At 40.2% G+C, this 14,516-nt stretch overlaps 1 protein-coding gene across 4 annotated transcripts in view; it reads left to right on the forward strand.

Moving 5' to 3' along the window:
* The first annotated feature begins 3,004 nt into the window (after window positions 1-3,004).
* The window catches only part of LOC124088043 (zinc finger protein 26), a 31,894-nt gene continuing 20,382 nt past the window's right edge, over window positions 3,005-14,516 (forward strand). For all 4 annotated transcript variants that reach the window (XM_058576771.1, XM_058576770.1, XM_046437351.2 and 1 more), the window contains exons 1-2: window positions 3,005-3,093; window positions 3,384-3,473. The gene's annotated coding sequence lies outside the window, so the exon portion shown is untranslated. The remainder of the gene's footprint in view (window positions 3,094-3,383; window positions 3,474-14,516) is intronic.

The following is a 14,516-nucleotide window of genomic DNA, read 5'->3' on the forward strand; positions in this document are numbered from 1 at the left end:
TGATGAGTGGCGCTCATGTTCTCAGACCTGTCCTCTTAGCCAAATAGAACATGAGAGTCTCACAGTCATGACAATTTTTCTTTAATTTTTAAATTTGTTCTAATTAGGGCTGGGATCGTGGCCCAGTGGTAGAGTGCGCGCCTAACATGCATGAAGCACTGGGTTCGATCCTCACCATCACATAAAAATAAAGATATTGTGTTCACCTAAAACCAAAAAAACAAAAATTTGTTCTTATTAGTTATACATGACAATAAAATGTACTTTGATTCATTGTGCACAAATGGAGCACAACTTTTCATTTCTCTGGTTGTACCCAATGTAGCATCATACCATTTGTGCAATCATACATGTACCTAGGGTAATGATGATTGTCTCATTCCACCATCTTTCCTACCCCCAATCCCCCTTCCCTTCCCTCACACCCCTCTGTCCAATCCAAAGTTCCTCTATTTGTCCCCTGTCCCCACCACTCAAGTGTGGATCAGCATCCACATATCAGAGAAAACGTTTGGCCTTTGTTTTCTTTTTTGGAATTGGCTTGTTTCGCTTGGCATGATGTTCTCCAACTCCATCCTTTTACCTGCAAATGCCATAATTTTATTCTCTTTTAATGTTGGGGAATATTCCATTGTGTATATATACTATAGTTTCTTTGTCCATTCATCTATTGAAGGGCATCTAGGTTGGTTCCACAGTTTAGCTATTGTGAATTGTGCTGCTATAAATATTGATGTGGCTGTGTTCCTATAGTATGCTGTTTTTTAAGTCATTTGGGTGTAGACCAAGGAGTGGGATCACTTGGTCAAACGGTGGTTCCATTCCAAGTTTAGGCATGACAAGTTTTGAAGGGTCCAGAAAAACCTCAGACTGGTTGATTGTCTGCCTGACACTCTGCTCCAGGGAACTTCAGCTCTTGCTGAATAACATACTATAGTGCATTTTGGTAACCTGAATTTGGGTCTCACTTGTGTGGCTGTTTAACAGATGAAGCTTGTGGATAATTTGAAAGATGCTTGGTAGAAGCCTTGATAACTTCATAAGAATGTCTGTTTTGTACATTTTGAAATAATTTAATTTCTTGCCCAGTGTGGTGGCAGATGCCTCTAATCCCAGTGGCTCAGGAGGCTGACGCAGGAGGATTGTACTTTCAAAACTAGCCTCAGCAACTTAGAGTGAACCCAAGCAACTTAGAGAGAACCTGTCTCAAAAAAAATAAATAAAAATAAATAAATAAATAATATAAATAAATAAAAATAAAATAAAATTTAAAAAAATAAACAAATAAATAAATAAATAGAACTGGGGATGTGGCTCGGTGGTTAAGGGCCCCTGAGTTCAATCCCCGGTACAAAAAAAAAAAAAAAAGAATTTAGCTGGGCCCGGTGGTGCACGTTTGTGATCCCAATAGCATGGCTTCGGAGGCTGAGGCAGGAGGATTGTGAGTTCAAAGCCAGCCTCCTCAGCAAAAGTGAGATGCTAAGCAACTCAGTGAAATCCTGTCTCTAAATAAAATACAAAATAGGGCAGGGATGTAGCTCAGTGGTTAAGAACCTCTAGATTCAATTACTGGCAGAAAACAATAACAACAACAACAACAAAAACATTACAAAGGAAAATTAGGAAATCCATTTGTAATATAGATTTTTAAGAATACTTTTTAATGCAAGGCAAGAAACTCACAAGTTCCTTTACAAAACAAACACCTTTGACTACATAAAAGGTAAATATTGTATATGGCAAAAAATAAACATTTTATGGTGAGGTAATTAGCAATCTAGTGTTCACAAAACACATTTGATAACAGGCACTGTTAGCCCAAAAGAACAGGACAGGACGCAAACTTTACGGATCAGCACAGTTTTTTTTTTTTTTTTTTTCCAGGAATGGAGTGACCCTTTTCCTGGTGGAAAATGGGCAGCCAGCCGAAGCAGGAGTCTATACTTCTATTTATATCGAGGGATGAATTAATGACAGAGCTCCTCACTCAGGAATTTGAGATTTTATTTTTATTGGGCAATGAAGGATCTGGGGTCAGTGGCCAGCATCTGGAAAGGATTTATTTCGGAAGAAATCAATGCTTAAGTCTTTTTCGAGAGACTGTCAGTCTAGGTTTGATGGAGAACTTCTCCCCAGGGCTTGTTTTGTCACCAAGAAAGAATGATTGGGTAAGGATCAATATTATTAATGTATGGCTTTCTTTTTCACTCCTTTTCCCGAGTCCACACTATTTGGAGGTTTCACATTTTCCATATCTAATAGGCACTAACAAATCTTTGTAAAATATTTGTAAATTAGAGTTCTAAACAACTCTTTATTCCACAAAAGCCGCTCACTGAAAATCACAGCAAAACTGATGATCAGAAAACTTTTTAGAATCACTTCTGAGTGTTTATCAGCGCTGTTTTACAAAACGCAGTGCGGAAGGCCCCGAATTTAAAGTCAAAAAAATCCGTCAAGTGGAAAGAGTAATGCATATTTGAAGAAGAAAAATTTCAAGCTTTACAAAAAGTGTCAGTACGCTGTAAACTCCAAGCAATCAACTATTAAGAGTTTAGCATGGTGTCCAGATAATAAAAAGAAATAAAGGCTGAAGGACTGGATTAATTGCGTGGAGGAGACCGACCATCTCACTGATTGGCAGGCGTAGAAACACAAAGGAAGTTCTAACTACGTGGATGGAGGCAGCTTTTGTGAGCGGCCTGTGGTTGGGCCCCCCCCCCCCCCACGGTTCCCTCCTCCTCATTCCGTGCGTCTGGCAGGTCCAACCTCCAACTCCGCCCTGGGAATGCACCTCGCCCAGAATCCTGATTCTAACCACCAGCCGCGGCCTCGCCTGTTCTGGTCCCCAGCGTTAGGCTCAGAATTGACCTTAAGGGCTCTCCGCCCCCATGGGAAGAAGCTAGAATTTCTACGTTTCTCTGCCGCAGAGGGTCCTACGTGGCTGTGGTTCGACGCCGAACTCGGGGACTTCCGGGCCAGAACTTGGAAGCGGAAGTGATGTGAGATGTCTCTCCGTCTTTTCCGGTCTAGCTCTGCGCGGCCAAGTTCTTTTCTCCTTGGTGGTGGTGCACTTAACGGGGCCTTGGCGAGGTGGAGTAAGGGGACAGTCAGCCGCTGGAAGGGTCCAGGGAATGTTCGAGTTTATTCCGGGCCGTCGGGGAGCCTCTCAGAGAGGGCCGGCCCTTCCCGATCGCGTCCGCCGGGGTCGCGGGTCCTCCGGTTGCGGCCGGGTCTTACAGGCCGGTGGCCGTGGTTCGGAGGGTCCCGCCAGGGGCCGTTTCGACATAATTCTGAAGGGCGCGTCCTCGTTTCGAACATTGTGCGCTTTTCCTCAAAAGCCTTTAAAGTAATCTTTTGAAAAAAAAAATTTTTTTTTCCAGAAGGAAAAGAACTTCCGCTGTCGAGGGCAGCATAACATCCCCCTTCCGCGCGGACCTGGCGACCCCGGCGCGTTCCAGTGAGTGCTTGGTGTAAGTTGTCTCCACAGGACTTCTTTTGTCTTTCAATTGGGCTTTGTCTTTGTGTGGAGTATATTTTTGACACATTTAGGCAGGAAGATAAAGCTTCTTTTAAAGACCTCTAGGGTGCACCTGTTCTATAGGTAGCGGACCACAAACCATTTTGCCAAAGGACGGAAAGGATCTGTAGCCCATTCTCTTCATTTGAACTTTCTGCTCTGGGCTTCCCCACGGAGCTTCAAAACGGATCTGTAGGAAGGACGAGGTTTTATTGCACTAAAGTACTATCATATTTGAACTTATTTGCTTTCTTCCAGAAAATAGGAAGCAGGAGACAATGGATTAACTGATTAAGTCTCTAGAGAGAGAGAGAAAAGAGAATTGACAAAGACTTAACTCCAGTTTTGGCACCAAAGTAATTTTCTACATTTGGGAAAATTAATATACAACTCAGTATATAACTGACAAGAAAACTGGTACCTATTGAAATGGTGTAATTTGAGATGAAATAAAGCATGACTTTTTTATAAGTAGGAAATTAATTCAAGGAATTCGCATCGGTGATACCATTGAGAAAAAAGTTCACTATGAAAATTCACTTGTTAATTATTTATATTTGGAAAGTCTGTGTCTATAAACAGTCAAAAGTCTCTTGAGTGTTTTTTAGTCAACCTTGGTGTTCTTACTCCTATCCAAACTTGTCCTTCATTTTCCTGATTGAATGTCTAGAGTTAATCACTCTTAATGTGACTCCTTAGAGACATTCACACTCCATAGGTAAGTGACCAGAAAACTCCCCTGCCAGTGTTGGTTGCCAGTAAGCACTGAAGGAGTTTTATGACTTTGCAATATCCGTGTTTTGTTTTCTTTAGAAAAATTTTTATTGGTGCATAATAATTATACAGAATAATGGGTTCCATTGTGGTGTATTTCATATATGAATGTGACATAATTTGGTTCATTTCACTTCCAATACCTCCTTAATGTCCCCTCCATCCCTCTAATAACCATGATTTCATTTAGCCACAAAGGGGTCCCAGTGAGCTAAGTGGACATAGTTAAATAATTAATGAGGATTCTGAAGATAAGTTGGTGAGGGTATGCATGTTTATTGGAAAAGGACTTTCAAAAACTGTTAGGACTATATGCTAACTTTGTATGTACGCATGCTCTGTCACACAGGGATGCATGTGCATGCATATCAAGATAAAAATAGTGGCTTTTTATTCTTGTATTTTATGAAACAGCCCTAAATGGAAAAAGGCCAGCAGAATAATGGGTAAATTGTGGTATTCTTATACTATGGAAGACTGTTCCACAAATAGAAAGAACAAACCGAAGGTAGTTGCAAAAATGTGGGTGAATTTTGCAAAGTTTTGAGTGAAAAGAAGCTAGGCAACAAAACAATGTCTGTCTTTCTCCAAGACAGGGATTTAAAGCTCCTTAGATAACACACATGTATTTGTTCTCTATTGCTGCCTGACAATTGAAGAATAATGTGTAATATCTAGGCATATCCAGGAATCCAGGCATGGTGTAGGTAGATCCTCTGTTCAAGATTTTACCTAGCTGCTATCAAGTCATTGGTTGGGTTACAGTTAGCTTAATTGGGAAAGCTTAATCAGGGAAGAATATTTGCATTCTCACTAGTAGGCAAAATTCATTTTCTTAGAACTATAGGACATAGTGGATGCTGTCATCTGGAGGGTGATCTTAGCTTCTAGAGGCTACCTGTGGTTCTTATTACGTGACTCCTCAGGAAAGGCCTATATTCTCTGTGCCAGTTGGTAGAGATCACTGAGGTCATAAGAAGGCATGTCAGCCATAGTATAGTTGTAACCTATTGGGTGGTAAAGTTTGCTGGGTTACTTATGTCCAGAGATGGTTATTACATAGATTAAGCAAGATTAAAACAATGCCAGCGCTATTGGCGTTTTTGTATATTAGGGAATTGGGACACTTCTCCCTTGAACTCACAAGTTTCTTGCCTCAGTGTATTGAGTAGCTGAGATTACAGGTGCATACCTCTGCCCCTGACTGCATAGTTGCTCTCCTTGACATGTGTGGACAGCTGAACTTAAAGTCGCTCATGTGAATTTTCAGGGACACCAAATAAAACAGACACACTTTACCTTAAAACAAGCTTCAGGATAGCTTCTCCACTCTCGGCCTCAGGCTCCCCAAAAGGGAGAGCAACAGTAAGTCACGAGAGGCTGGTGAGAGAGAGCGAGCACGTTCGGAAGTGGGCTTTTATTGCAGGGACTCTTGTTCTTTAGAAAGTTCTATCCAAAAAAAGGCCAGAAGGGGCTGGGTTACAAGGGACAGTTGAGTGTAACTTAACCTCAGGGGGTGACACCTACATCTGAAGGACATGTCTTTTACTTCCTGATCTGGGACAACGCCCAAGTCACCATGAAATGTAGTGATTGGTCAGAGGCTCTTGCTTCAGGACTGGAGAGTCATTCATAGTGGCTTCCCACACAAAGTGTTTTCTTTTGGAGAGCTGTGATACATATCACAGGGAACCCTTCAAATGAGTTTGGTAGGCAGTGGGAGTTTGGATGCCACCTATCTGGTAGTGCCAGGCCCATCATGTGTCTGTCTATGGAGGGTCAAGGGGAATACTACTGGGGCACAAGCTTATTGTGTCTGATGTACAAAATAAGTTGGGTCAACATGCAGCATGCATCCAGAGTTGGGAAACAAGTCATCAACTATGTTAGCATATTTGCAGAGAGTACCTCTGCTAGTGGGATACCTTTGAGCACATGGGCTCCATAGTAGGAGGTCAGTAGGATGTTGGTAACTGGGTCAGGGGTTGATGGTCATCTAAGGAATGTGTTCTGGGCTCATGGCATGGGCATAGCACTTGGACACTGCTGACTACCATGCAGCAGTTATATCCAGAAGGTAAAGTTTCCTTCCTTTTGTGATGTCCATCCATTTACCCCTTACACATTCCTCTTATTTGGTCTTGTGGTATCTCTGGAGAATGGTCATAGTTATAGCCCTGTCTTTACTGGGAGAGTTGGGTTCTTTTGTGTTGGTTAGTTGAGACACAAGGGAGGCAGCACAGTAAACATCTAATATAATAGAAGCATCTTAATTACTGTGAGAGAGGTGTTCCCTGGAGGACTTTTGGGAAGTTTGTAGATGACCATGGTGCTTAGTCAGCCAGAGGGGAGTGAGAGATGATGAGATCTGTGGGTGGGTCTCTGCCTTTTTGTTAAGTTCCTTGGGTTTCTTAAAAAAAGATGGGGTTTTAATGATCAAGGGTATCCAGGGTATCCAGAGCCAAGATGACTGCCTGGCATTTGCCCAGCTGTGTTGCTTCTTGGGTTTAGATTTTAATTAGGACCATCCTGGCTGAGGAATGGAAAGCAACAACTCTCCTTTAAAATGCATATACGATAGTCAGTAGTTCCTTTCCCCCATCCTACCCCCAGGGATTGAACCCATGGGCTCTTTACCACTGAGCTACATCCCTAGCCCTTTTTTATTTTGAGAGAGCTTGTTGCTAAGTTACTGAGGATCTCATTAAGTTGCTCAGACTGAACTTGAATTTGTGGTCCTCCTGCTTCTGCCTCCTGAGTTGTTGGGCTAACGGGCATGTGCTACTGCACCTAGCTAGTAGTGCCCTTTTGTAATGAAGTCTCTGAATTCCAGTTACTTTTCACTCAGTTGATCCCAAGGGGCTTTTCAGATTATCAGTGAGTCTCGAGGAGGAGTCACCTCCTCTAGCACCCTTGCCTCAGGCAAGGGACTGAAGTCAGAGGAAACCCTCTTCTCCTATAGGTGGAGTATACTAGAAGATTTAGTTTTGGTTCTACCCTGTCTTAAGGAGGCCTAAGTAGCAGTATGAAGCTCTGTCCTGTTTCTGTGACCTTTGGGTATTATAGGGTCACAGGCTCAGGATATATTGGAGTCTTTATTTCCAGGAGATACCAGTTGGTGGCCAGTCATTAGTTTTGATGGCAATACCATGAAGCTGAGAGGGGCAATTTCTTGCATTAGAAGCCTTGGAAGAACTAACAGTCTTTATTTCAGATTAAGAAGAAGAAACAATTGTATTGAATGGAAGAGCAATGGAGGTAATCACCCTCTCACAAACTGTGTATTATGCAAATTTTAATCATTGAAGCCCTATTTTTTTAAGATGGACACAATATCTGTATTTATTTATTTTTTAATCTTTTAAAATATATATTTACTTTAGTTGGAAATGGACCTTTATTTTATTTATTTATATGTGGTGCTGAGACTCAAACCCAGGGTCTCACACATGCTAGGCAAGCGCTCGACCACCGAGCCTCAACCCCCTATTTTATTTACTTTTATGTGGTGCTAAGGATCGAACCCAGTCCCTCACATATGTGAGGGATGCACTCTACCACTGACCTATAACCTCAGCCTCCCCTATAACTTAAAACATTGAGTTGTATTAACTATTTTATCTGGGTATCGAGGGGTCTCATTTTATTAATCAAATCTGTGTCAAAGTCTTACTTCTTAGTTTGTGATTATTTCTTGTATTAGAGGGTTTATTCTCAATATGAAACATTTGGTCCTATGACTGGAAAATTTAAGCAAGGCTCAAGTTAAAGTTAGGGATGCCTAATTTTTCCTCCATATTTACTCTAGTTTTAAAGGGTATAATACTTAAAGTTAGTGGGAACCCCAGGTATAACCATAATTTGACCTCTAGATTTAGTAATCCATATAATTATTTTAATTGGTGCACTTTAGCAAATGTTAAACTTAAATGTTTAATTAACCCCCCCGCCCCCATCTTGTGTTTTTTTTCCTTAAATCACTAATCTTCCATTGGTTAGTCCTGGCATTTGGTATTTACTCAGTATTAAATGTTTAAAGTTTTCCCTCTGTTTTTCCTTCCTTTCTGTTTTTTTGACTGGTGCTGCCTAAAGCCCAAGGCTTTTAAAACTTTTTGGTTTTAAGTCTTTGAGCTGTCTGAAATGGTGGTTCTTGGTTTCTGTCTGTTGTTGATAAGAGGAAGAAAGAGGGTGGTGGTCACAGAACCTAGTGCTTTGGTTCAGTTGTCCCTCTGGGATAGTCAGACCTTAAGACAATCAGTCCTTCTACTCTTTTTTTTTCTCTCTCTTTTATTTTATATATTTTTTTCTTTTTAAATAAAATCTTTGGAAGACTTGAATCATAAAGATCAATAAATCTTTAATTACCTAAAAGATTTAATCCCCTTTGTTTTTACCTGAGAAACTCCTGGGTACTTCAAATGGCCCAGGATCAACGGTCTCCATTAGTTGTTTCTGTTACCCCGTTTGTAGGCTCTCACCTTTCTTTCTAGTGTGTCCCTCTAGACCTCTGTAAGGTGTTAGGGGTGTAGAGCAACAGGTATAAAGGACAGGGTTCGCAAATCCCAGTGGACCATTGCTAGTGAGGTGCTATCGTCTCCCTTGTAAAGGGGGTGCCTCATCAGGCTGGGAGGTATAGTCACCTTCATAGAATATTCCATCCCCAGTGCAATGGGCAGTTAGAATGCCAGTCTCCCTCTAGCACTCTGCTGGCTCTCATATTTACCCACTGCCTACCTTCCCCTTCTGCTTCTCAGTGACAAGTCAATCAACCAAATAAGGCCTTCAGAATATAGTTGGTTTCACTCTGACCACTACTAGGAGTGGCTGTTGACTGTGGTTGCCCCTCTTGTCCTATTATGGCTAGCAGTTGTTCCCAAAGGTCCCTTAGACTGTCTGACTCCTTCCAAATTAGGGAGGGGAGTTTTGGCATTATTCAGTAGAGAAAAACAGCAATACACAGCAGTGCAGGCATAACTCAGTGAGCCATGGAGCCTTACAAAATGGTATTAGCTTCATGGGAGAATCATGTGGTAAGGCAAGAGAAGTCTATTTTTGTGTCCCTCATGGGTGTGACCATACTCAATTTGCTACGTCTTGCTGTATTTTTCTATTTGGGTCTGGAGGTCTCTCCCTGCAGAGTGGCTATAAATTCTAGCCCTATCCAGAACAGGAGACTTACATCATGGTCAAGTGAGATATAATATAGGAGACAGCAGAAAAAACACATGAAATAGCAGAAACATTTATGGGGCTGTAGCTCGGGCAGAGCGCTTGCCTAGCATGTGTGAGGCAATGGGTTTGATCCTCAGCACCACATAAAAATATATAAATAAAGTCATTCTGTCTGAGTATAACTACAGGGAAAAAAAATTAAAAACAAAAAGCTGCCCCTAAGAGCCTTGGAGAAGTACAGAAACAATAGAGTTCTCAATAGTGGGGTAGGGATTGAGAGAGAAAGGACATTTGGAACTCTGCTTTATTAAGGTCTGTGGGCATTGTCCTTCAGACTTTCCCGCTGAGGTTGTGGATTGACTAATGTAGAGAAAATACCATTTGAAGATTGACTTTCTTAAGTCACTCTGGTGTTAGCAGCTTGATGTGTTGCTTTTTTCATCAGTTGAAGGAAGAGACCATGTAGTCAATGACAACACAGGGGAGAAGCTTTAACTAGGCCAAAGGTGGCAGGAATGATTTGGGAACGCCTTCACCATACAAGGGGGTGGTCTACTGCTGAACCATATCCCAGCCCTTTTTTATTTGAGACAGGGTCTTACGCCTCAATTTTGTGATCCTTCTGCATAAGCTTCCTGAGTAGTTCAGATTATAGATGTGTGCCGTCATGCCCAGCATGACTAGATTTCAAATAGCTTATCTGAAGATATAAAGGGATGCTAAGGTAGCGAGTAGATGAAGTTTATGACACCCTTTATATTCAAGCATAACATCTGTTATTGTACATATGAAAATATGGTTTTAAGTTAAACTTAAAATGAAAATATGGTCTTTTATTCCATAGCAGGTATTGAAAATGAAATTGGAGCTGAGATAAATTGATGAGCACAGTCCATTCTTTGGCTGTTTACCATCCATTCTGCACACATTGGATAGTCCTCAAAATAATTAAACAGGTATCATATTTCTGCTTAAGAAGATAAAAAGGAAAAAAAAAAAAAACTCAATTCTTCTCCAAAGAGTGAAAAATGCGTAGTCCTATAGTCATTGTGTCTACCCCCCAAACCATGTTAATTACTCCTCAAATTTACTTCCTCACTGAATATTCTGATAACTGAAGATAATATTATAAACTTAATCTCTCATGTATATAAAATTAGGAAAAAGAATGGTTATTTTTTTCTTTTGCTCATTTTTATTTTTTCTTTGACATTTTTTATTGATGCTCTATAGTCATACATAATGATGAGATTTGTTGTTACATATTTTATACATGTATACAATATAGCAATTATTAGTTTGTTAGTAAAGACATACCTAGGACAAGGAAAGAAAAAAACACAAAACTGTAATTGGTCTCAAGACTGTAGTTTATAGTTCATTTCATTTATGACCATATTTATATTTCCTGTTATGCTGTCATGAGTCAGAATTTCAACTGCTCTGTGTACCTGGTGGAGTCACTCAAAACCTTATTCCCCAAGAGTCCATGTCCTCCCTTATCCTGCCTTTTTCAGTTGTAATTTTCTATCAGCTTATTCTATGCAGTTTAGAAGTCCTTGTGGTTTGTACACTTCCATCTTGTTCCAGTTGTGTGGTAGTGCTACATTTTCCCTTTGGTATTTGAGATTAATTAATTCTGCCAATAGATTACTCCCCCCACCCATTATCTGTTTTTAAACTTGTTTGTTTCTTGGTTTATTGCCATATGAAGCCCAAAATGGCCAGGTGTCAATCTCAACCTCCAGTGTACTAAGATGTAATTGTGTTTCCTTGGGAAGCATTCCTAACTAAGATCTTCAGACCTGAAGCATTTGTAAATTGCTGGCATTGGAAGCAAAAATAGTTTAAGGAACAATTCCACTTTTACCATCAATTCCTGGTCCAGGGCATTTTGTCTGTGGGAAACAGTACCATGTGAAACTCTGATTCAAAGCATATAACCTGTTCTGTGAGATGGAATCCCTTCTGTTAGAGTAGTCTCTTCCATTTGGCCCTGTAAGTGAATGTTCAATAAGCCATTCTACCTTTCATTCAGATAAACTATTTATGAGTGACAGTGTATGATAAAACCACTTGATGGCATGAACATGGCAGTGAAAAGAGTTTTTTGATGAGAAAGAAGGCTGTGAGTGCCATGGTTATAGGTAAAGCATTTGAGTGTGCAGGTGGGTTCTAGCAGAAATATAACCAGTAGAAAAGCAGAGCCACATCTAGAACTTTATTCTGGTGAGGAAGAATCTTGTTCCTATGGCAATGAATAATTCTCTGGTATATCCCTTGTTGATGTTGCTCTTTACGCTCCCACCCATGGGTTATGGCAGATCGCATACATGGTGACCAGGTTGGTGACTCACTGTAAAAATTTAAAAAAAAAAGTGAATTTGGAGGGAAAGAGCACTTGGATCTCTCTCCACTTGAAGATGTTTCTGAAATCATGTGAGGTAACAGGTCTATTGCTGTAAATTATTAAAAAAAATTAACAAATTTAGGCCAGTATTGCTCTCTTAACTGATCTCTAGGTGTGGTCTGCAGACCCTCTAAAACTGATAATGACCCTCCAGAGAGGGAGACTGATTTAACTGCTCAGGTCCATCAGGAGTTTGTGAGATATGTTAGACAAAGGGAAAAGATATTAACAGTGGAGAGAAAAGAAGATTTTGTGCATGAGGGTAAAAGGAGAAGGGAAATAATTACCTTTTTTTTTTTTTTTAATTTTTTATTGTTGGCTGTTCAAAACATTACATAGTTCTTGATATATCATATTTCACACTTTGATTCAAGTGGGTTATGAGCTCCCATTTTTACCCCATATACAGATTGCAGAATCACATCAGTTACACATCCATTGATTTACATATTGCCATACTAGTGTCTGTTGTGTTCTGCTGCCTTTCCTATCCTCTACTATCCCCCCTCCCCTCCCCTCCCCTCCCCTCCCCTCTTCTCTCTCTGCCCCCTCTACTGACATTCATTTGTCCCCCTTGTATTATTTTTCCCTTTCCCCTCACTTCCTCTTGTATGTACTTTTGTATAACTCTGAGGGTCTCCTTCCATTTCCATGCAATTTCCCTTCTCCCTTTCCCTCCCACCTCTCATCCCTGTTTAATGTTAATCTTCTTCTCATGCTCTTCGACCCTACTCTGTTCTTAGTTACTCTCCTTATATCAAAGAAGACATTTGGCATTTGTTATTTAGGGATTGGCTAGCTTCACTTAGCATAATCTGCTCTAATGCCATCCATTTCCCTGTAAATTCTGATTTTGTCATTTTTTAATGCAGAGTAATACTCCATTGTGTATAAATGCCACATTTTTTTTATCCATTCATCTATTGAAGGGCATCTAGGTTGGTTCCACAGTCTTGCTATTGTGAATTGTGTTGCTATGAACATCGATGTAGCAGTGTTCCTGTAGCATGCTCTTTTTAGGTCTTTAGGGAATAGACCGAGAAGGGGAATAGCTGGGTCAAATGGTGGCTCCATTCCCAGCTTTCCAAGAAATCTCCATACTGCTTTCCAAATTGGCTCCACCAATTTGCAGTCCCACCAGCAATGTACAAGTGTACCCTTTTCCCCACATCCTCGCCAGCACTTGTTGTTGTTTGACTTCATAATGGCTGCCAATCTAACTGGAGTGAGATGGTATCTTAGGGTGGTTTTGATTTGCATTTCTCTGATTGCTAGAGATGGTGAGCATTTTTTCATGTACTTGTTGATTGATTGTATGTCCTCCTCTGAGAAGTGTCTGTTCAGGTCCTTGGCCCATTTGTTGATTGGGTTGTTTGTTCTCTTATTGTCTAATTTTTTGAGTTCTTTGTATACTCTGGATATTAGGGCTCTATCTGAAGTGTGAGGAGTAAAGATTTGTTCCCAGGATGTAGGCTCTCTATTTACCTCTCTTATTGTTTCTTTTGCTGAGAAAAAACTTTTTAGTTTGAGTAAGTCCCATTTGTTGATTCTAGTTATTAACTTTTGTGCTATGGGTGTCCTATTGAGGAATTTGGAGCCCGACCCCACAGTATGTAGATCATAGCCAACTTTTTCTACTATCAGACGGCGCGTCTCTGATTTGATATCAAGCTCCTTGATCCATTTTGAATTAACTTTTGTGCATGGCGAGAGAAAGGGATTCAGTTTCATTTTGTTGCATATGGATTTCCAGTGGAAATAATTATCTTATGGACAAGGGTCATCCTAGGGAGAGGGGGACAAGAGGTTCCTGGCACCTGCAGTCACCATTCTTCCTCTTTAACAGCCAGAGACAAAATACCTAGGCTTAAGGTAGCTAATGCCTAAAATAAAATTTTTAAAAAGTGGGGATAAAGAATCACTTTATCCAATTTGAGCCCAAGGGGAATAGCAAAAGAACATTATATTATGTAAGTGCCAGATTGAGCAAAGATAATGGTAGCTGTAGATTAGTGATTAAATATCCAATCCATAGGTATCATGAGAGAAATATAAGGAAATTAAGTAGATTATATACATTCTAGAATATGTAATTGATTTATTTTTTGATACAGATTCTCTCTATGCTGCCCAGACTAGTCTAGAACATTTGGGCTCAAGTGATTATTTGTGTCTTAGCCTCTTGAGTAGCTGGTACTGCAGGCACATGCCATCATGCTCTACTATGCATTAAGATATTTTAGTGTAAATAATATGAAATAAATTTATGGCACATTAATTTAAAAGAAGTTTCATAATTTGGTCTCATTAAATACCAAGTTTACATAAAGGGCATTATTTGGGTTTTGCTCATGCATAATGTGCCTAGCATGCACAAGGATCTGGGTTTAATGCTAAGTACCACACACACAAGAAAATTGGCACTCAATAGTCATACTTGGATATCTTCCTAAATTTAAACATTGTTCTTTTATAGCCCTACACATGTACCTTACACAACATGGAGGAAAAATTGGTATTCTTTCACTTTTAACTGTAGGGTTGACTACATTTTTTTTTGTTTTCTTTTTTTTTTTTCCTTCCTCAACATGGGATTGAACACAGGACCTTAACAAAAACATGCTAGACAACCACTGTACA

This window comes from Marmota monax, unplaced genomic scaffold, assembly GCF_021218885.2.
Source record: "Marmota monax isolate L192 unplaced genomic scaffold, Marmota_monax_Labrador192_F-V1.1 WCK01_AAM20220418_F8-fsc00021, whole genome shotgun sequence".
In the NCBI taxonomy this organism is placed as follows: Eukaryota; Metazoa; Chordata; class Mammalia; order Rodentia; family Sciuridae; genus Marmota; species Marmota monax.